This window comes from Echeneis naucrates, chromosome 2 (assembly GCF_900963305.1).
Source record: "Echeneis naucrates chromosome 2, fEcheNa1.1, whole genome shotgun sequence".
Taxonomy (NCBI): domain Eukaryota; kingdom Metazoa; phylum Chordata; class Actinopteri; order Carangiformes; family Echeneidae; genus Echeneis; species Echeneis naucrates.
This window is the reverse complement of record NC_042512.1, coordinates 8,177,246-8,198,388: the sequence shown is the minus strand read 5'-3', so window position 1 is coordinate 8,198,388 and position 21,143 is coordinate 8,177,246. Positions and strand designations below refer to the sequence as shown.

The 21,143-nt window shown below is 43.5% G+C and overlaps 12 non-coding genes across 12 annotated transcripts; 6 read left to right on the top strand and 6 right to left on the bottom strand.

Annotated features, from left to right (window-relative positions):
• Window positions 1–3,909: 3,909 nt before the first annotated feature.
• trnaq-uug (transfer RNA glutamine (anticodon UUG)) lies at window positions 3,910–3,981 on the top strand. The gene has a single exon. It is a non-coding gene; the product is annotated as a tRNA-Gln (tRNA).
• A 710-nt stretch (window positions 3,982–4,691) lies between these two features.
• On the top strand, window positions 4,692–4,765 carry trnan-guu (transfer RNA asparagine (anticodon GUU)). The gene has a single exon. It is a non-coding gene; the product is annotated as a tRNA-Asn (tRNA).
• An 817-nt stretch (window positions 4,766–5,582) lies between these two features.
• On the top strand, window positions 5,583–5,654 carry trnaq-cug (transfer RNA glutamine (anticodon CUG)). Its single transcript has one exon. It is a non-coding gene; the product is annotated as a tRNA-Gln (tRNA).
• Window positions 5,655–5,803: 149 nt separating this feature from the next.
• On the top strand, window positions 5,804–5,886 carry trnal-cag (transfer RNA leucine (anticodon CAG)). Its single transcript has one exon. It is a non-coding gene; the product is annotated as a tRNA-Leu (tRNA).
• A 617-nt stretch (window positions 5,887–6,503) lies between these two features.
• trnal-aag (transfer RNA leucine (anticodon AAG)) lies at window positions 6,504–6,585 on the bottom strand. The gene has a single exon. It is a non-coding gene; the product is annotated as a tRNA-Leu (tRNA).
• A 4,612-nt stretch (window positions 6,586–11,197) lies between these two features.
• trnae-uuc (transfer RNA glutamic acid (anticodon UUC)) lies at window positions 11,198–11,269 on the top strand. Its single transcript has one exon. It is a non-coding gene; the product is annotated as a tRNA-Glu (tRNA).
• Window positions 11,270–11,750: 481 nt separating this feature from the next.
• Window positions 11,751–11,832, bottom strand: trnal-uag (transfer RNA leucine (anticodon UAG)). Its single transcript has one exon. It is a non-coding gene; the product is annotated as a tRNA-Leu (tRNA).
• Window positions 11,833–16,703: 4,871 nt separating this feature from the next.
• On the bottom strand, window positions 16,704–16,777 carry trnai-aau (transfer RNA isoleucine (anticodon AAU)). Its single transcript has one exon. It is a non-coding gene; the product is annotated as a tRNA-Ile (tRNA).
• Window positions 16,778–16,919: 142 nt separating this feature from the next.
• On the bottom strand, window positions 16,920–16,993 carry trnat-agu (transfer RNA threonine (anticodon AGU)). Its single transcript has one exon. It is a non-coding gene; the product is annotated as a tRNA-Thr (tRNA).
• Window positions 16,994–17,476: 483 nt separating this feature from the next.
• On the bottom strand, window positions 17,477–17,558 carry trnas-gcu (transfer RNA serine (anticodon GCU)). Its single transcript has one exon. It is a non-coding gene; the product is annotated as a tRNA-Ser (tRNA).
• Window positions 17,559–17,576: 18 nt separating this feature from the next.
• trnai-aau (transfer RNA isoleucine (anticodon AAU)) lies at window positions 17,577–17,650 on the top strand. The gene has a single exon. It is a non-coding gene; the product is annotated as a tRNA-Ile (tRNA).
• Window positions 17,651–20,622: 2,972 nt separating this feature from the next.
• Window positions 20,623–20,695, bottom strand: trnaf-gaa (transfer RNA phenylalanine (anticodon GAA)). Its single transcript has one exon. It is a non-coding gene; the product is annotated as a tRNA-Phe (tRNA).
• Window positions 20,696–21,143: the final 448 nt, after the last annotated feature.

Below are 21,143 nucleotides of genomic sequence, written 5' to 3'. Positions count from 1 at the left end.
AGCGATGATTTAGAAAATAATGCTCAATGCTCATTTACACAAAACTACAATGGATCACAGTTTAGTTCTGATAAAGTGAGTAACTTACAGGTTTAATCCATTTTCAGTTTATATTATTTTCATATCACAGCATATTTTAGGCATAATACAACAAATTGTCACATAATTTCTGATTGCAAAAAAAAAAAACAAAAAACAAAAACACATGTTTCTATAAAGATGAATTAGCAGAACAAAAGTCAACATTTTTTATGCGTTTTATTGAAATTCTTTGACAAAACCTTTTTTTCTGGTATATATGTCACTGACTCAAACACAACTGAGTGAGGACAAAAAACAACAAAGCAAAAGTAAAAACAAATTAGCAAACATGTTACAGTTTACTTTTGGTCAACCAGCAAAGATCCTGCAGTCACCTGCTTCGGTCTTTCTCTTCTTAACATTTGTCACAACCAAACGGTTTCCCCTCTGTATGGGCCTCCATGTGAAATTTCAGGTTTCGCCTTAGTTTAAATTTTTTGCCACAAATATCACAGCTGAAGGGTTTCTCTTCTGTGTGGACTACCATGTGTGCTTTAAGGATTTTCTGTAGTTTAAACCTTTTCCCACAAACATCACAGCTGAAGGGTCTCTCTCCTGTGTGGACTACCATGTGTGCTTTAAGGATTTTCTGTTGTTTAAACCTTTTCCCACAAACATCACAGCTGAAGGGTTTCTCTTCTGTGTGGATTACCATGTGTAATTTAAGGGCGTTCTGTAGTTTAAACCTTTTCCCACAAACATCACAGCTGAAGGGTTTCTCTTCTGTGTGGACTACCATGTGTAGTTTTAGAATATCCCGTCGCTTAAATCTTTTGCCACAAAATGAGCAGCCAAACGGTCTCTCTTCTGAGTGAACTACCATGTGAAACGTAAGATGGGCCTTCTGCAAAAAATTTTTCCCACAAACATCACAGCAGAACAGTCTCTCTCCTGTGTGGACTACCTTGTGAATCATCACATCCCACTTTTTTTTAAACGTTTTCCCACACTCATGGCAGCTGAATGGTTTTTCACTGCTGTCACATCCTCTAACATTTACATCACCTTCATCTATTTTCACATCTGACTGGGCCACTCTGGTTTCATTAGAATAATTCTCACTGATTTCAGTATCAGAGGAGTCTGAGACCTCTTCCTCTGGATCTGGATCTGGTTGAAGAGGACTCTGTGGATCACAGCTCCTGGCCGGTTCATTCATCTCTTCATCCTCACTCTTCACCTGAAACGGCCTCACAGGGTTCCTGGTCTCCTCCAGTCCTGGTACCTGGTCCTCCTCCTGTTCCTGTTTAAGGACTGGACTCTCTGAATCCTCTGGATCCGGACTGGAGGTGAACTCAGCAGGAACCTCTTTTTTCACCATCAGCTGCTGAACATCTGGAGGAAACGATTCAATAATGAATCCTCTTTATTAGCTACAATATGAACACAGTAATTCCTCCAGCTGCTTCATTCTACATCTGCCAAATACAGTCCTCAGCCTTTCTCACTCATAAAAACAACCGACCTGTTTTGTGGATCAGGACTCGGGGCTGCAGCAGCTCCAGCTGGCTCCTCTGCCGGTCGATCTCCTGCCTGAAGCCCGAAGCCTCCTCCTCATATCCGGCTACCATTCTGTCCACGGCCGCTAAGATCTCCCGGCAGGCGGCGGCGAGTCTGTCGGTGACAAAACCCCGCAGGACTTCTGCTGTGGACATTTTACCTTGTTCACCTTTCAGCTGAGGGACAAAAGACCATCAGTCCTGTTTGTGTGCAGCAAATATACGGATATTATCAGTATGAGACACTTTATCAAAACATTTCCTATATTATTTTTTTAAACATTGATTCAATGTGGTCATTAACCTGCAATATGCCCTTTAAGGTTACATTTGTGACTTTCTAACTACTTTCTTAACCCCCCACCCTCCATATCATTGATAAAACTTGCTGACTTGTGATTGACTTCTGAAATCACCAACACTACCCCAACAAATAGCACTTACTGCTCTCAGAACAGAAGTCTGTGCTCCAGTTGGGGAAACGTTGGTGACAAATGCACTAATTCAGCTGAAGAAATTTATTAATTTTTGTCCAAATTCCATCCAGGACAGCCCCAAAGAGAAGCACTTGTACAAAAGGAAGTCTTCCGTCTTTTTATTTGAAATGATCATTGTTGCATTCTAAGAAGAAGTTGTTGTCTTTGTCAGTCAGCACTGCTCCAACAAGTAACACTTACTGAATTCAACAGTCAAGTCAGTGCTCAAGTTAAGGTAACATTTGTGACTTTCAGACTACTTTCTTAACCCCCAATTGATAAAATTATAGAACTTGTTGTCCTGGTGATTGAATAAAAGACAGAATTGCATTCCTCATTTTTTTTGTCCAATTTCCATCCAGGACAACCCCAAAGAGAAGCACTTATGCACAAAGACATGAGACACAAAGACAATGAGTGTCTCTGATTGGAGTGATCCGAGTTAGATCTGAAGAAAACATGGCTCCAAGACTTATTGTTGTTTTTGTCAATTAACACTGAAAGTGGAAAAAGACAGCAATTGAATTGACTAAGTCACATTAAGCTTTCATTTTTACCTCACTTAGGATCTTCTCCTCAAGAGTCTTTGCATTAACTTCCCAGTCGTGTCCAATGGACTCCCTTTCAGGGTTTTACCTGAATTTATCTTCTACCTGAATGAAACCACTCCCACAGCTGCCTGCCTACTTTGTTCGGGCGGTTTCAATGGTCTTGGTAATGGTTTGTAATGAAGAACACATTTAGTCCATCAGGAACAGACAACGATCCTCTTAAATTCATGAGGACCGTTAGCATATGGTGAGAGGACTGTTAACTGCAGTGATTAGGGATTAGGGTTGTGTTGTTGTGGCTGATCTGTACAAATTTAAAATAGCAAATCATCATTTTTACTGAATTTCTGAGCAGGACAACCCCAAAGTAAATCATTTATGCACAAAGGAATAACTAGAATATCTGAGTTAGAGCCTCAGATATGGCTTGCTGTTGTTTTTGTCAGTCAACAAGTAGCTGAGCTGTGTAGTTGTGTTGTGCTACACACCAAACATGTCCTGAAAAGACAGACTGTTCTGTGTATTTCCCTGAAGAGTTGCACGACTGTGTTCACACCATGATTCCTGCCATCACAGTTCACCTTTTGTGTCTTACTTTTTTATCCTTCCTAAAATTTTATTTGATGGCACAGAGTGACACGAGGCACTAATAAAAAAAGGAGGGGGGCCTGAAAGTGTGACTTGGTTCCCATCGTTCATATTAAAGAGCCGTTCAAGAGACTCTCTGTGATCAGCTTAGGGTTAGCTGTCATGTTTCTAAAAGCATGTCTGAGGAAACAAAGCGTCAACAAGTGTTCAAGGCTCTGTTTTGGGCCCATAATACAGAGGTTGATGGATGGAAACCCTCCTCTGCTATCCTAACACACTGGCTGAATGTCATTTATCACTTTCTCCAGTAATGTGTACAGTTGTCACTGTGCTCAGTGACTCAGTGATGCTGTTGGATGCTTATAGGGCCGCCGTTCTTAAAGTGTGGGCTCCACCCCACTGGTGGGGAATAGAGACATGACAGGTGGGGCTTTGTTAATGCCTTTCTTTATGGACAACAAAGATCAGAAATTCAAAACAAAACACCCCCACACACACAAAAAGTCATCATTAACACTTAACACAGAACTGCTCCTTTTCTTTCAGCTCACTTTTTAGTTTTATTTTATTTTACATTTTCTTGCAAAAGAAAAAAAAACACAGAGCACACATTCACCATATAAGAAGTGGAGACGGTTTGGCTCCATCAATGACATCCCTTGACACTGGAACCTCGAGCCAGCGCCTTTGATAAAGATCAACTAACAGTCCTGTGGTTCCATGGTGTAATGGTTAGCACTCTGAACTTTGAATCCAGTGATCCGAGTTCAAGTCGCGGTGGAACCTCTGTCTTCTGATTTAGTGACTACATATAACAGTAACTCCACTCCACCCAAAACAGTGATCCACCCCTGAGCAGAGAGGAGGCTTCATGAAACAGTTTCTCTTTTCACCTGCTGCAGCAGCTCAGAGCCTCTGTGGTTCGGGAAAAACAACAGACTAAAGAAAGACATTTCAGGTGCATGTGATTACACTGAAATAATATAATTTGATTTATTTCATTTTATTCCATTCAGAAAGTAAAAATAATATATTTTATGACATCATTACACACAGTGACATATTTCAAGTGTTGATTTCTTTTAATATTGATCATTGTGACCTCCAGCTGATAAAAACCCAAAAGTAGTTTATTTCAACAACATTTGACTTCACCCACAAGGAACTGCTGGGATTTAAACACAGGCTGCTTTCACAAAGTTTGTCTCCTGTGAAAAGCAGTCAATCACCAATTTCCCTTCTCCTCAGCACAGCATGAGCCACAAAGTTACTGTTGCTTCACTTTACAAGATACTGCCAGTAACACAACCAGCCAACCTCACACAGCTCTATATAATAAGAGTTAGCTCCCCTGACGACTGCAAGGCAACAGCTGGGCTTGTCCAGGATTTGAACTCTGAGTATCCGGTTCCAGAACAGCAGACAGTAGTTGGCTCAATCAACATTTAGGATAATTCTAGCTGGGACAGCAGACTGGAACATGGAGAAGTCAATGTGTCTCTGTGGCGCAATCGGTCAGCGCGTTCGGCTGTTAACCGAAAGGTTGGTGGTTCGAGCCCACCCAGGGACGGTCTTTGTTTTTAAGCTGATTACTGCCACTACATGTTGATGTTATGGCAGCTGCACTGCCCCTTTCCTCCACTTTGGTTTCACCAGAACCATTAAATATGGTATAACCTGTAATACATAACTGCCCAACCACGAAGGGACTCAAACCCTCAGTCTTCTGATCCGAAGTCAGACGCCTTGTCCATTAGGCCAGTTTAATGTCCCATTGTCAGAATCAGTCAGCTCTGCCTGGATACAACAGTGGTCAGGGCTGTATGATGTATGTTTATACTGAAACACTGACAGGTCTCCTCCATCTCACTCTTTTACTTTCTCTGGGTTCCAGGCTTCGTTGGTGCAGCAGGCACGCACGTCAGCGCACGTCGGGGGCACCCTGCACAGCACAGACGAACCTCAGGGGAACAGACCATTGCCAAAAGGAACATCATCAAAATCAAAAACATGGCAACTTTCATAAATCTAACCTGCAGGGATTATCACAAAGTTCACAAGAACCAACAACAACCCAAATCAAATGTCCTAAAAGTCAATAGAATTCGGTTCATTTTATTTGATTGATGAATTGTTTATTCATTATTAATTTTTTTTAAATGGCTTATACCTTTGAGTTCTGCAGATGATCCCCTCCTGTATGTGACTAACAACCGTGACTCCTGCCATCTATTCACATTGGAACCTCCACTGTGTGAAATGACAGATTTTCTTTCACCTCTACTGCTGTAAGGTTTTGGGACAAAGGTATTTTGGTCGACCTCTGACTGCCCACGCTTTTAAAGGACTAAAATTCCATTCACATCTGCATAAGCACATGCCAGCAGGGTTCCATGGTGTAATGGTTAGCACTCTGGACTCTGAATCCAGCGATCCGAGTTCAAATCTCGGTGGAACCTGAATCTTACCAGTGAAAAGCTCTACACGGGTGAGGAAATGCAAATTTTGAGCCTCCATGCAATCTAATCAGGCAGTCATTGTGTATTGTGGACTCACTTTGATGGGCTAATTTTCAGCAAATTTTTCGGTTAATTGTTCAGCATCTGTTGTCAGAATGGCCGAGCGGTCTAAGGCGCTGTGTTCAGGTGGCAGTCTCCCCTGGAGGCGTGGGTTCAAATCCCACTTCTGACAGAAGCTGCTTTTCTTTCATCTCCACTTAACCCCCTCAGGGACCACCTCTGATGCCAAAAACCAGGAGCCTTTACATCTTCAGTCTAACGCTCTCCCAAGTGAGCTATGTCATGACTCAGTGGATACTTAGGGTGAGGGATCTTCAGCATACTATGAAAATTTGTCCTAATTTTGCACAAAGGCAACACAACACTATCTCACCTATTTGGCCTTTTGGACACACAACCAGTCAGCGTGACGCATCCAAACTCACAATATTTCATGGTGTGGTTGAAAGAGGAGGGAGAATATTGGAAAGGTAGGTCAAAAAAAACGAAACCCAGGATTAAACCAGGGACCTTTAGATCTTCAGTCTAACGCTCTCCCAGCTGAGCTATTTCAGCTGGTTGAGCCCACTAATGCAGGATGTTCTGTTCACCATTCAGTTCAAATCTGGGTGCCCCCTGCCAAACCTACATGTTTTCATACGCAAGCACGAACTCTGGTTGACTGTGATGTTTCTCATTTCAGCCCACCTGGTGTTGGTATCGTCTTTCACTGGCTTCTATAACTTTTGTTCACAGGGAGACAAAAAATGCCCGAATTAGCTGATTCGTTTTCATTGACAAGAAACAAACTGGCAGTGGTGGGATTCGAACCCACGCCTCCGAAGAGACTGGAGCCTTAATCCAGCGCCTTGGACCGCTCGGCCACACTACCCTGCGAACAAAACTCGAACCCACTACACACTGAATGGTCTGCAGCTCAGCTCCCTCATACACAGCTAACGGCAATGGTTTGAGTGTGGCGCTGATAACGCCAAGGTCATGGGCACCATTTGAGCTAATTCCCCAGCCGTCAGCACATGTTCTCTAAACGAAAGTGGAACCTTGATGCATATACTGATCTTTATTTGCACAGTGTGATTATATATAGTGAAAGTATCTCCAGGAGTAAAATGATTAAATCACGACCTCAATCTCAATTGACAATCTCTGTATTATATCAGAGGCCCTTTGCGGTACATATACTTATCTTTATTAGCATTTGTATCTGTACACACACGCACACAATCACACACACCGCGTTTTCCAGCCCTCATGGTTCTTGGGGAATCCATACATGTGGAAACCCTTCTCAGACTGATTGGAGCATCCAAACGCTGCACTCCTACATTAAAACAAACCACTTTACGTGGTTCCTTTACGTACCTCGTCATGAACCCAAAGGTACATGTGATGACAAAAAAACAGCCATTGGGAAGAAGCTGCAGCACCTGAACAGGGACTTGAACCCTGGATCCTCAGATTAAAAGTCTGATGCTCTTCAATAAGATCTGACTTCATTTTCCAAGCTGCCCCCTCGTGGTCATTTGAAATCTCAGTACTTTTTAGCCACCACACCCACTTTGACAGAAAGTGGATGTGGTGTTTAAAAATGACACAAAACTCCAGAGGACATTGCAACCTGAACATAGTGAGCAGAGTGGCGCAGCGGAAGCGTGCTGGGCCCATAACCCAGAGGTCGATGGATCGAAACCATCCTCTGCTGTTTATACACACTGGATGTCCCATCATGAGACATGAGTTTATCAGCAGCACTGACTAACAGGAAAACACAGAGAATGTTGTCTTTCATATCTATAATACTGAGAGTTGAGCAGCAGAGTGCTGCAGTGGCACTTCTGTTGTTGGCTACAAGACATCCTGCAGTGCTTCGCTCTCAGTGGAGTTCCTGCTCATCACTTCCTTTATTACAGCTTTGTTCAGCAGAAGGAAATTTGGTGATTAACTGCTTTTCACGCTCGGAAAACTTTAGTAAGACTAATGACAGCCCGAGAAGGGTTACAGCATGTATGGATTCCCCAAGAACCATGAGGGCTGGAAAACGTGGTGTGTGTGTTTGTGTGTGTGTGTGTACAGATACAAATGCAAATAAAGATAAGTATATGCACCACAAAGGACCTCTGATATAATATAGAGATTGTCAATTAAAACAAGGTATTGATTTAATCATTTTACTCCTGGAGATACTGTCACAGCTAGCAAAGTCGTGAGAACAAACTAGCAGACAATTGGTCACCTGCCAAGATAAAAATATATATAATCACACTGTGCACGTGCAAATAAAGATCAGAATATGTATCACGGTACCACTTTGGCTTTGTTTAGAGAACATATGTTGACGGCTGGGGAATTAGCTCAAATTGTAGAGTGCTAGCTTCGCATGTGAGAGGTAGTGGGATCAATGCCCACAAACTCCACAAGACTTTAGCTCTTTGTTGGAGATACAGCAACAAGTAAGCGAAACAGCAGGTCCCTGCATGGGCTTTGGAGTAGCAGCTGTCACTGAGGCAGCAGCTACTCTTCCTGGGGTCCAAATGAAAATGCAAACAGGACAGGATTGAAGCAGGGACCTTTAAATCTTTAATGTAACGCGAAGTTACAAAGACAGAAAGACATCTTTGAAGCCTCTTGGACACACAACCAGTCAGCGTGCAGCATCCAACCTCACAAACTTTAAACAATATTTAACTGTTTGGATGAAAGAGGAGGCAGAATACCTGAAATATGGCAGCTCCTCTACCACTGAGCTACATCCTCTTTGGATATTTACCTAACCACAGAGGCTCTGAGCTGCTGCAGCAGGTGAAAAGAAGAACCATCTGATGAAGCCTCCTCTCTGCTCACAAGGCTTCTGCTCTGTTTTAGGTGGAGGGCGCATGTTATGAAAAATATTTCCTTTCCTTTTATTTCCTTTTAGAGATCCTGCCAACAACGGTTAGCTATTTTCGATTCCATGAAAAAGCATGTTAGAGAATCTCTATAATCTGCACAGCGTTAGTATAGGGATTTCTTTATATTTTCCTGTTAATCAGTGCTGCTGAAAAACTGCTGACATATTCCAGCTAAAACTCATGTCTCATGATGGGACAGTGAGGGAACATCCAGTGTGTAAAAACAGCAGAGGATGGTTTCCATCATCCACCTCTGGGTTTTGGGCCCAGCACTCTTCCACTGCTCCACTCTGCTTACAGGTGGTTTTAACAACCTGTGATCTTGGTGCCTCTACATGAGTTGCGTATCAGCACTCTTCTTCCCAAAGGAGACGTCGTTTTGACTTTGCCATCTGATGGGCTCCTCTGCTTTGACGAACAGTCAGGATGGCCGAGCGGTCCAAGGAGCTGTGTTCAGGTCGCAGTCTCCTCTGGAGGCGTGGGTTTGGAAACATGTAGTGGACTTAGTTGTGTCTATCCTCAGCTGGGACTTGAACATAATCTCAACACTCAAGTGAGTTGATGAGTTAAAACAAGCAAGGTTAATACTGAAGTTTGTTTTCAAGACTGAAGATCTTCCCTCTTCAGCTAGTGCAGCTTCAGCATGGCATTGTTACTATTGTAATGATGTCATCTTCAAATACGACAAACTTTGGATAGTGAACAGCTAGCTGTTGCTAAAAAGCTGTTAGCAGAGGATGGTTTCAATCCACTGACTGATTGAAAATGTTGCAATCTCCACATGGATCGTTGGTCGAGGGGTCTGATTCTTAGGGTGCGAGAGGTCCTGGGTTCAAACAGGCTGAATGATTTCGGAGGCAAATAGTTTCAACTGGCAGCTTGTTATATCTAGTCACTGTAAAAGGGATGAAGGGATGAAACAGAACTATTTCATTCCTTTAAAAAGCTAAAAGATATATATATTCAACCACTTTTTGATTCCTGACCTGTTCCAAAATGAATTGCTTAAAAGAGAGCCCCCCATTTCAATATTGATCATTGTGACCTACAGCTGATGAAAACCCAAAAGTAGTTTATTTCAACAACATTTGACTTTACCTACAAGGAACTGCTGGGATTTAAACACAGGCTGCTTTAACCAGCTAACATACACAACCTTTATCTGCATCGGTTGTGAAATCATTCAGCCTGTTACCGGCTGAAGTCCACAGCACTGTACTCAGCTGTTTTTGTTGGATTGTATCTGGTTTGAAGACTGTGCAGTTAACTGGTTGGTCAGAGAGACTGCTGTGTCCTTTTAATTGGACTTCTGTAGAAGTTCTGAAGTTACATGAGGACCCAGTCAAGTGCTGGGATGCTGAAGTTAATAGGGCTTTATCACAAAAACTAGGTACTGCTGGGATTTGAAGCCAGGGTCTCCTGTTTACTAGAGAGGCGCTTCGACCAACTAAGCCACAGCACCGCACTGAAGTGCAAACATGTACAGAGTATCTGAAAATATCGCAATATATGGCAATCACCATCTGCTCAACACAGCAACCAACACTAAACTGCTGTTTCTCTAGTCTGGAGACTGCAAGCAAAAGCTGTAACACAGGAAGTGATGGCAGCACCATGATTGCCTTTTGAGCTTCATTAACAGTGTGCACTCTGTGGTGGAGTTCATGAGAAAAAAATGGGAGGAGCCTTTGATCTCTGTGATGTCATTAAAACCTTTGTGACATCACATGGACAAGCCCAGCTGTTGCCTTGCAGTCGTCAGGAGAGCTAACCCTTATGATATGGAGCTGTGTGAGGTTGGCTGGTTGTGTTATTTGTAGTGTCTTGTAAAGTGAAGCAACAGTAACTTTGTGGCTGCATGCTGTGCTGCGGAGAAGGGAAATTGGTGTTTTAGCTGTTGCAGGAGCTCAGAAGCTGTCTGGTTAGCTAAAGCTGCTAAAACTGCTAAAGTTAACACACCATGCAGGGGATGTAGCTCAGTGGTAGAGACAATGAAGCACATTGTCAGGAGGGAAATGTCACAGGCTCCAGTGGAGCATTAATTGAGGGACCAGAGTGTTGAAGAGCAGAACTCTTTCCTGTGCTTCAGATACACTGTTTGGTTCTGAGCTGATCATTAATAATCAATGATTGATCAATAATCTTCACAGATGTTCTGAATAGTGAGAGTGAGGCAACCTTTGTGTTTACATCTGAATCACATGTGATTTTGGAAATTCTTTGAAGCAGCTTCAAAGGAAAGACTTTCATTCTGTGAGTACTGTAACATCATCAGGTGACGTATCAAAAGCAGAGCGCAAAGTGCAACAATGCTGTCGATAAGGATCTTTCCCATTTGGGTTACTTGAAGTGATGGTGGCCACTAATGCAACACTCCATTTATAACATCTCATCCAGAAGGTTTCATCAGACAGATAAGCGATTTAGCTGTCACAGGAGCTCAGAAGCTGTCTGGTTAGCTAAAGCTGCTAAAGCTACCACACCATGCAGGGGATGTAGCTCAGTGGGCGAGCGTACCGCACAGCTGGGGCAAACTGGCAGTGGTGGGATTCGAACCCACGCCTCTGAAGAGACTGGAGCCTCAACCCAGTGTGGTCCCATATAGTCTAGCGGTCAGGATTCCTGGTTTTCACCCAGGCGGCCCGGGTTCGACTCCCGGTATGGGAATTTGCTCTACAACAATGGACCTACCAAAAGCATCTCCTGTCATTTTGACGTCGACCACTGATCTACATCCTATCTGGGTTCGAATCCCACTTCTGACAGAAACTGCTTTTCTTTCACCTCTACTGCTGTTAGGTGTGTTTGGGGACAAAGTTGTTTTATGTATATAATATGTATTACATAACAACTAATTACACTGTTGTTTCTGCATCACTGTTCAGTCAGATCAACAGCAGGCTGCCATCCACAGTTCATCACTTTTATTGTTTTGATATGTTTTGCTGGGTTTCAACTTTTAGCTACAGAAAGAACAAGAGCAGTCGCACCGCTAATACTCTGCTAATAAAAGCAGATTTAGATTATTTAATTTTTATGTCGGTCCCCACTTCAGTAACTCAAAGCGATGGTAGCCACTGGTGGAACACTATATTAATAAGAGCTTTAGATTTAAACACTTCAAGATTATACTGTAGAGTGCAAAGCTTGGCAGTGGTGGGATTCGAACCAACGCCTCTGAAGAGACTGGAGCCTAAATCCAGCGCCTTGGACCGCTCGGCCACACTACCACATGTTGTTCCTAGCTTGCCTGCAATAATGCCACATGTTTCTGACCCCTGAAAGTTGCATCGAAATGTTTGGAGCAGAGAATGGCAGAAAGATGTCCTTGAAACGTCCTGGACACACAAACAATCAGCGTGTAGCATCCAACCTCACAAACTCTCAAGTCCAGCTTCTTTGTATCTTGGTGTATAGTGATGGGATGGTTCTATATTCCCACAGAACATCCCTGGGAACCCGGACACACACCTTCTCCAAAGTTTTGTGGAAGAGGTGAAACCAAACCAGAAACTATCCAGCAAAAACAGCTGAGTAGAGTGCTGTGGACTTCAGCCGGTAACAGGCTGAATGATTTCAATGCAGATAAAGGTTGTGTATGTTGGCTGGTTAAAGCAGCCTGTGTTGAAATCCCAGCAGTTCCTTGTTGCTAAAGTCAGATGTTGTAGAAACAAACTATTTTTGGGTTTTCATCAGCTGTAGGTTACAACGATCAATATTATAAATTTGACAGACAACATTCTCCATGTTTTCCTGTTAATCAGTGCTGCTGAAAAAGTCATGTCTCATGATGGGACATCCAGTGTGTATAAACAGCAGAGGATGGTTTCGATCCATCGACCTCCGGGTTATGGGCCCAGCACGCTTCCGCTGCGCCACTCTGCTCGCTGCATTGAGGTCACAGTGTCCTCTGGAGTTTTGTGTAATTTTTAACCACCACATCCACTTTCTCTCAAGGTGGATGTGCTGGATGTGCTGTTGTATCCAGGCAGAGCTGACTGCTGCTTTTCATGGAGAGCAGTGACCACATACAGCTGCTAGCTTCACTGCACTAATGCCACATGTCTCACATTTTGTGTCTCCTCAAAGCTGCGTCCAATGGTTCGGAGGAGAGAATACCAGAAAGATGCCCTTGAAGCATCCTGGACACACAACCAGTCAGCGTGCAGCATCCAACCTCACAAACTCTCATAGTCGTGTGTCACTTTGATGGTGTTCAGTCATTGTTGGTTCATCTGTAAACTGCTCACCTCCCAGGTGTGAGCCCTGGGTTCAATTCCTGGCCAATGCAACATAAATCTTTACCATCTTTACATCTAACCAACCAACATCAGCTGGGTCACAGCACAGCACAGAGGAGTTTCAACCCATGGATCCAGAAGAGACTGAAGAAGAGGCGGAAGCGTGCTGGGCCCAGAGGTCAATGGATCGAAACCATCCTCTGCTATTTATACACACTGGATGTCCCATCATGAGACATGAGTTTTTCAGCAGCACTGATTAACAGGAAAACACAGAGAATGTTGTCTATCGTATCTATAATACTGAGAGTTGAGCAGCAGAGTGGTGCAGTGGCACTTGTGTTGTTGGCTACAAGACATCCTGCAGTGCTTCGCTCTCAGTGGAGTTCCTGCTCATCACTTCCTTTATTACAGCTTTGTTCAGCAGAAGGAAATTTGGCGATTAACTGCTTTTCACGCTCGGAAAACTTTAGTCAGACTAATGACAGTCCGTCAGAAAGTTGTGTCCAAATGTTTGGGTGTCACGACAAAGCAAAGCCGTTTAATTGATTTGGTTTGTTTGTTTTAAACAGATTCTTATTTGAGAGAATCAGCACTCATCACAGTAATTTACAGTGACAAGCCTCCCTCTGTCTTTTCTTTCTCCCTTTGTAATTTCAGCCCCCCCACCCCCATGTGAAAACATGCAGTGTTTGGCAGGGGGCACACACAGCCCATCACTGCAGATCAGCAGGTCTGACTGAAAACATACTGTAAAGTATGAACCACAGCACTGCTGGGGTTTGAATGTGTAGGGTGCGAGAGGTCAACACTTGTGCTCCTCACAGTTGTGTGTCACTTGTGTGTCTGAAGAGCTGCTGCCTTTGATACATCGCCTGATGATGTCACAATACTCACAGAATGAAACTCCTCCTTTGAAGCTGCTTTGAAGAATTTCCAAAATCACATGTGATTCAGATGTAAACACAAAGGCTGCCCCACTGTCACCATTCAGAGCAGCTGAGAAGCTGATTGATACAAATACATGCTAAGCCAGCAGCCTACCCATTAAGATAACTTAGTATGTGCTAACTAATTCAGATGTTCCTTACCCCTACACCCTAAAAACTGACTTGTCATTGACTTCTGAAATCACCAACACTATCCCAACAAATAGCACTTACTGCTCTCAGAACACAAGTCTGTGCTTCAGTTCGGGAAATGTTGACGAAAAATTCACTCACTCAGCTGATCTGAAGAAATCTATCAAAACTGGTTTTAATACCATCCAGGACAACCGTAAAGAGAAGCACTTGTACAAAAGGAAGTTGTCTGTGTTTCATAATTGAAATGATCAGTATTGTATTCTAAGAAGATGTTGTTGTCTTTGTCAGTCAGCGCTGCCCCAACAAGTAGCACTTACTGAATTCAACAGTCAAGTTAGTGCTCAAGTTAAGGTAACATTTGTGACTTTCAAACTACTTCCTTATCCCCCACCCCCCATATCACTGATAATATCTGCTGTCCTGGTGATTGAAGAAAGGAAGGAATGGCATTCCTACGCAGATTCCACAGAGATGGGATTCGAGTTTATATGCTGCAGGTCGGCTAGCTATGAGCAGAGTGGAGCAGCGGAAGCGTGCTGGGCCCATAACCCAGAGGTTGATGGATCGAAACCATCCTCTGCTACTGGTGTTTCAGCAACAGCTAGCTGTTCACTATCCAAAGTTTGTTGTATGTGAAGATGACATTGTTACAATAGTAATTGAAAGGTATCAAAGGCATTTCCTGTCTTTCATTGATCTCCAACGCTACACAGATGCATATGTCACATTCTTGTTCATGTTTGCTTCAAATGGATGAGCGCATGCGCACAAAGACGCACAGAAGTGTCCCTGGACTAATCATTGTAACTTTGTGTTATTGTTGTATCTGATAAGTTAAGGACCATAAACTTTCTATAAAAGTGTATTAGCAGGTTAAAAAGTACTGAGACTTCCACCTGCAGTCTATCTAATGATCACCAGGGGGCGGCTCCACTCTGTGACACAATTATCAATGTGATCAGCTGTTTACTGAAAGGCTGTGAAGCCCACCAGAGACCTGCTGTGTTTAGTTCACTTGTTGCTGTGTGTAGTTGGAACAGCAGGCTGCAACATCATGTCTCTGTGGGGCGATTGGTCAGCGCGTTTGGCTGTTAACTGAAAGGATGATGGTTTGAGTCCACCCAGAGACGTGCTTTGTCTTATCCACTGGAATTATAGTGGACATGTGGAACCCCAAGATTTGATCTGGAGAAGGTGTATGACCGGGTTCACAGGGATGTTCTGGAGTATGGAGCCATCCCATCACTATATGACAATAAGCTTCCCTTTCCCCGAGACAACTACAGGGTGTAACAGATGTACAGCTGTGGTGAGGACGGGTTACAGGTCTGTAGCTGGAGGACTTTGGCACCATCGGCCTGAGATCTACAATATTTCAGGATTTCAGGATTTCTGGAAGGAAAACAAACATGAAAAACACAAAGTTAAATTGTAGACACCCAGTTGAACTGCAATGGCCGAGAATCAAACCCAGGTCAACTGCTTGGAAGGCAGCTATGCAAACCAAGCAAAGCTCCATATAGCAGATACCAGTACCATCCACATATACTGATCAGCTGAAAGCTAAAAAACTGAGCAGAGTGCTGTGGACTTGAGTGAAACAGTGAAAGGATTTCCCCAACAAGCCTTTTGATCGTAGCTGTAGAATGTCATAAAGATGTTCTGTGGCTTAGCTGCTCACAGGGCCTGTTTCTGCAAACAGAAAATCACCGCACCTCCACTGATGTGATTCAGTTTTCAATTCCTCTGATTCCTCAATCAACTGTTAGTAGAAACTGTGGCACCGTTGGCATTTCCTACAGGCTTTTTATCTCTCATTTCAGCATACATGGTATAAAAGGTATTCATGTGGGAGACCTAGAATCCATCATGTGTTAAACTGAGAACTCAGTCGTCACACTCAACTGATGTTGTATGCAGGATCCAAAGGAATGGAGGCAACTGGCAGTGGTGGGATTCAAACCCATGCCTCCGAAGAGAGTGGAGCCTTAATCAGGCACCTTGGACACTTCAGAATGGGAATGACACCCATGTCATATTAGTACAAATAAGTACTTCCTGTGCTTGTTTAGCAATGCTGGGGATTGCACCAAAGGACTCATACATGGAAAGCACACATTCTACCACTGAGCTACATTCCCTGTATGGTGTGGCAGATGAGATGATTGGATATCCTTCTTCCTGCTCTCAAAATAAAAGTCAAAATAATTTTAATAAGAGTTTGGTCTAGACCTGCTCTATATGTACTTGATGTAACTTCATAATGATGTTTTGACGTGAGTTAAAAAAAGAGGCCAAAACATTCGGAGTTTGCCTTTAAGTGGACTTCAATGGCTGCTGTTTTGTCATCACATGTACACTTGTGTTCACTTTGGTAATTTGGTAGGATGACTACACAGGATAAATTGCTCCAAGCTGAGTGGATAGTTGAGAGATCAGGGTGTTGCACAAGATAAGTACTTCCTGTGCTTCATTATCAACGCTGAAGATGGCGGGGATTGAACGCAGGGCCTCATACATGCAAAGCATCCACTGAGCTACATCCCCTGCATGGTGCACAATGCCTGCTGGAAACTAATCACTAAACTGTTACAAAGGAAATGATCAATATGCAGTCTTTGCTCTGATCATTGTAACTTTGTGTTATTGTTGTATCTGATAAGTTAAGCTGCACTTCTAATGACCACCAGGGGGCAGTTCCACTGGTTGGAAAAAGACTTCAGGCTGCATTGAAGTCGATGGAGAGAACAACACCAAGTTCTGAGATGCTGCTTTTGGCCAGTATGGGGATCGAACCCATGACCTTGGCGTTATTAGCACCACGCTCTAACCAGCTGAGCTAACCGGCCTTTCACATTCATCTCTTCTACAAAACGTCAGGATGTTCCAAAGGGAGACATGAAGACTCTGCAGTTACCTGATTGGTCAGAGAGTTTTAATGGAACTCCTGCAGAAGAAGTTACATGAGTTTATCTCAACAACCTTAAAAAAAGGTGCTGCTGGGATTTGAACCCAGGATCTCCTGTTTACTAGACAGGCGCGTTAACCAGCTAAGCCACAGCAGCACTGCAACATTCATCTATATACAGAGGATCTGGTAATGGAAGTGTAATGTGTATACAGTTGAGGTTGATGGTAAAGTGGTTTGTTTTAATGTAGGACTCTGCATCTACCTGAACCTGTTTGACTGCAGATGTGCATTTTCATTTGGACCCCAGGAAGAGTAGCTGCTGCCTCAGTGACAGCTAACGGGGATCCTAACAAGTGATAAACTGCAAACAGCCATTTCCAATTTTCATCAAACTGGATTCTTTCATCAAATGTTCTTTAACTCTCGGTCTAGGGGTATGATTCTCACTTCAGGTGCGAGAGGTCCTGGGTTAAAATCCTGGACGAGCCTGTAATATTATGTCGCCAACATCTTCCCAAAGTTTGTCTCCTGTGAAATGATCCACGCTCTAACCAGCTGACGTTGAGGATAATTCTGACTGGATAGATAATTTTAGGTGGAATAGCAGGCTGCAACTTAGACAGACTAAAGCAACCACCGACGAGGATGGGATTCGAACCCACGCGTGCAGAGCACAATGGATTAGCAGTCCATCGCCTTAACCACTCGGCCACCTTGTCACCTCGCTTTTTCACACAGGCCAGTTAGCTCAGCTGGTTAGAGCGTGGAGCTAATCACGCCAAGGTCATGGGTTCAATCCCCATACTGGCCACAAGCAGCATCTCAGAACTTGGTGTTGTTCTCTCCATATACTTCAATGCAGTCTGAAGTCTTTTTCCAACCAGTGGAACTGCCCCCTGGTGGTCATTAGAAGTGCAGCTTAACTTATCAGATACAACAATAACACAAAGTTACAATGATCAGAGCAAAGACTGCAGATTGATCATTTCCTTTGTAACAGTTTAGTGATTAGTTTCCAGCTGGCATTGTGCACCATGCAGGGGATGTAGTTCAGTGGTAGAGTGCATTCTTTGCATGTATGAGGCCCCGCGTTCAATCCCCGTCATCTCCAGCGTTGATAATGAAGCACAGGAAGTACTTATCTTGCGCAACACCCTGATCTCTCAACTATCCAATTAGCTTGGAGCAATTTATCCTGTGTAGTCATCCTACCAAATTACCAAAGTGAACACAAGTGTACATGTGATGACAAAACAGCAGCCATTGAAGTCCACTTAAAGGCAAACTCCTAATGTTTTGGCCTCTTTTTTTAAACTCACGTCAAGACATCATAATGAAGTTACGTCAAGTACATATAGAGCAGGTCTAGACCAAACTCTTATTAAAATAATTTTGACTTTTATTTTGAGAGCAGGAAGAAGGATATCCAATCATCTCATCTGCCACACCATACAGGGAATGTAGCTCAGTGGTAGAATGTGTGCTTTCCATGTATGAGTCCTTTGGTGCAATCCCCAGCATTGCTAAACAAGCACAGGAAGTTCTTGTATGTACTAATGTGACATGGGTGTCATTCCCATTCTGAAGTGTCCAAGGTGCCTGATTAAGGCTCCACTCTCTTTGGAGGCGTGGGTTTGAATCCCACCACTGCCAGTTGCCTCCACTCCTCTGGATCCTGTATGGATCCTGTCAGTTGAGTGTGACGACTGAGTTCTCAGTTTAACACATGATGGATTCTAGGTCTCCCACATGAATACCTTTTATACCATGCATGCTGAAATGAGAGATAAAAAGCTTGTAGGAAATGCCAAAGGTGCCACAGTTTCTACTAACAGTTGATTGAGGAATCAGAGGAATTGAAAACTGAATCACATCAGTGGAGGTGCGGTGATTTTCTGTTTGCAGAAACAGGCCCTGTGAGCAGCTCAGCCACAGAACATCTTTATGACATTCTACAGCTACGATCAAAAGGCTTGTTGGGGAAATCCTTTCACTGTTTCACTCAAGTCCACAGCACTCTGCTCAGCTTTTTAGCTTTCAGCTGATCAGTAGCTGTGGATGGACCTGGTATCTGCTATATGGAGCTTTGCTTGGTTTGCATAGCTGCCTTCCAAGCAGTTGACCTGGGTTTGATTCTCGGCCATTGCAGTTCAACTGTGTGTCTACAATTTAACTTTGTGTTTTTCATGTTTGTTTTCCTTCCAGAAATCCCAAAATCCTGTAGATCTCAGGCCGATAGTGTCAAAATCCTCCAGCTACAGACCTGTAACCCGTCCTCACCACAGCTGTACATCTGTTACACCCTGTAGTTGTCTCGGGGAAAGGGAAGCTTATTGTCATATAGTGATGGGATGGCTCCATACTCCAGAACATCCCTGTGAACCCGGTCATACACCTTCTCCAGATCAAATCTTGGGGTTCCACATGTCCACTATAATTCCAGTGGATAAGACAAACCACTTCCATGGGTGGACTCAAACCATCATCCTTTCAGTGAACAGCTGAACACGCTGACCGATTGCCCCACAGAGACATGATGTTGCAGCCTGCTGTTCCAACTACACACAGCAACAAGTGAACTAAACACAGCAGGTCTCTGGTGGGCTTCACATCCTTTCAGTAAACAGCTGATCACATTGATAATTGTGTCACAGAGTGGAGTCGCCCCCTGGTGGTCATTAGATAGACTGCAGGTGGAAGTCTCAGTACTTTTTAACCTGCTCATCCACTTTTATAGAAAGTTTATGGTCCTTAACTTATCAGATACAACAATAACACAAAGCTAAAGTGATCAGTCCAGGGACACTTCTGTGCGTATGCACTCAACCATTTGAAGCAAACGTGAACAAGTGTGACGTATTCATCTGTGTAGCGTTGGAGATCAATGAAAGACAGGAAATGCCTTTGATGCCTTTCAATTACTATTGTAACAATGTCATCTTCACATATAACAAACTTTGGATAGTGAACAGCTAGCTGTTGCTAAAACACCATTAGCAGAGGATGGTTTCAATCCATCGACCTCTGGGTTATGGGCCCAGCACGCTTCTGCTGCGCCACTCTGCTCATAGCTAGCTGAGCTGCAGCATATAAACTCGAATCCCATCTCTGTGGAATCTGCGTAGGAATGCCATTCCTTCCTTTCTTCAATCACCAGGACAGCAGATATTATCAGTGATATGGGGGGTGGGGGATAAGGAAGTAGTTTGAAAGTCACAAATGTTACCTTAACTTGAGCACTAACTTGACTGTTGAATTCAGTAAGTGCTACTTGTTGGGGCAGTGCTGACTGACAAAGACAACAACATCTTCTTAGAATACAATACTGATCATTTCAATTATGAAACACAGACGACTTCCTTTTGTACAAGTGCTTCTCTTTGCGGTTGTCCTGGATGGTATTAAAACCAGTTTTGATAGATTTCTTCAGATCAGCTGAGTGAGTGAATTTTTCATCAACATTTCCCGAACTGAAGCACAGACTTCTGTTCTGAGAGTCTCATGCAGATGTGAAAGGAATTTTAGTGTGGGCGGCCAAAAGTCGACCAAAATACCTTTGTCCACAAACACACCTTGCTGCGGTAGATGTGAAAGAAAAGCAGTTTCTGTCAGAAGTGGGATTTGAACCCACGCCTTCAGGGGAGACTGCGACCTGAACGCCAGCTGCAGAAGGATCGTTTGACCTGCCACAAGAAAATGGCAGAAAGATGTTGTTGACAGCCTTTTGGACACACAACCAGTCAGCAAACCTGAGCTTGAACCTCACTCAGGAACCACCTCAGATGCCAAAACCCGGGATTGAACCAGGAACCTTTAGATCTTCAGTCTAACGCTCTCCCAACTGAGCTATTTCGGACAACCCCAAAGAGAATCACTTGTGCACAGGAATGCATTTGAGTCATGGCTCCCAACTAACCTGCTGCAGAAAATAGTCATCAATGTCGATCTTTGATCTTTGATGACCTAAAAGTTCTCCCCTTCAGAAAAAGTGTTTCGTTGGCGCTAATGACTTGTTGGTCGAGGGGTATGATTCCAGATACTGCAGCCAGGGCCTCAAACCCTCAGTCTTCTCATCCAAAGTCAGACACCTTGTCCCGCCAACTGAGATCAGATCAGATCAGATCATAATACAGAAGTTGATGGATTGAAACCCTCCTCTGCTATTCTAACACACTGGCTGAATGTCATTTATCACTTTCTCCAGTAATGTGTACAGTTGTCACTGTGCTGCTCCTGACTCAGTGATGCTGTTGGATGCTTATAGGGCCGCCGTTCTTAAAGTGTGGGCTCCACCCCACTGGTGG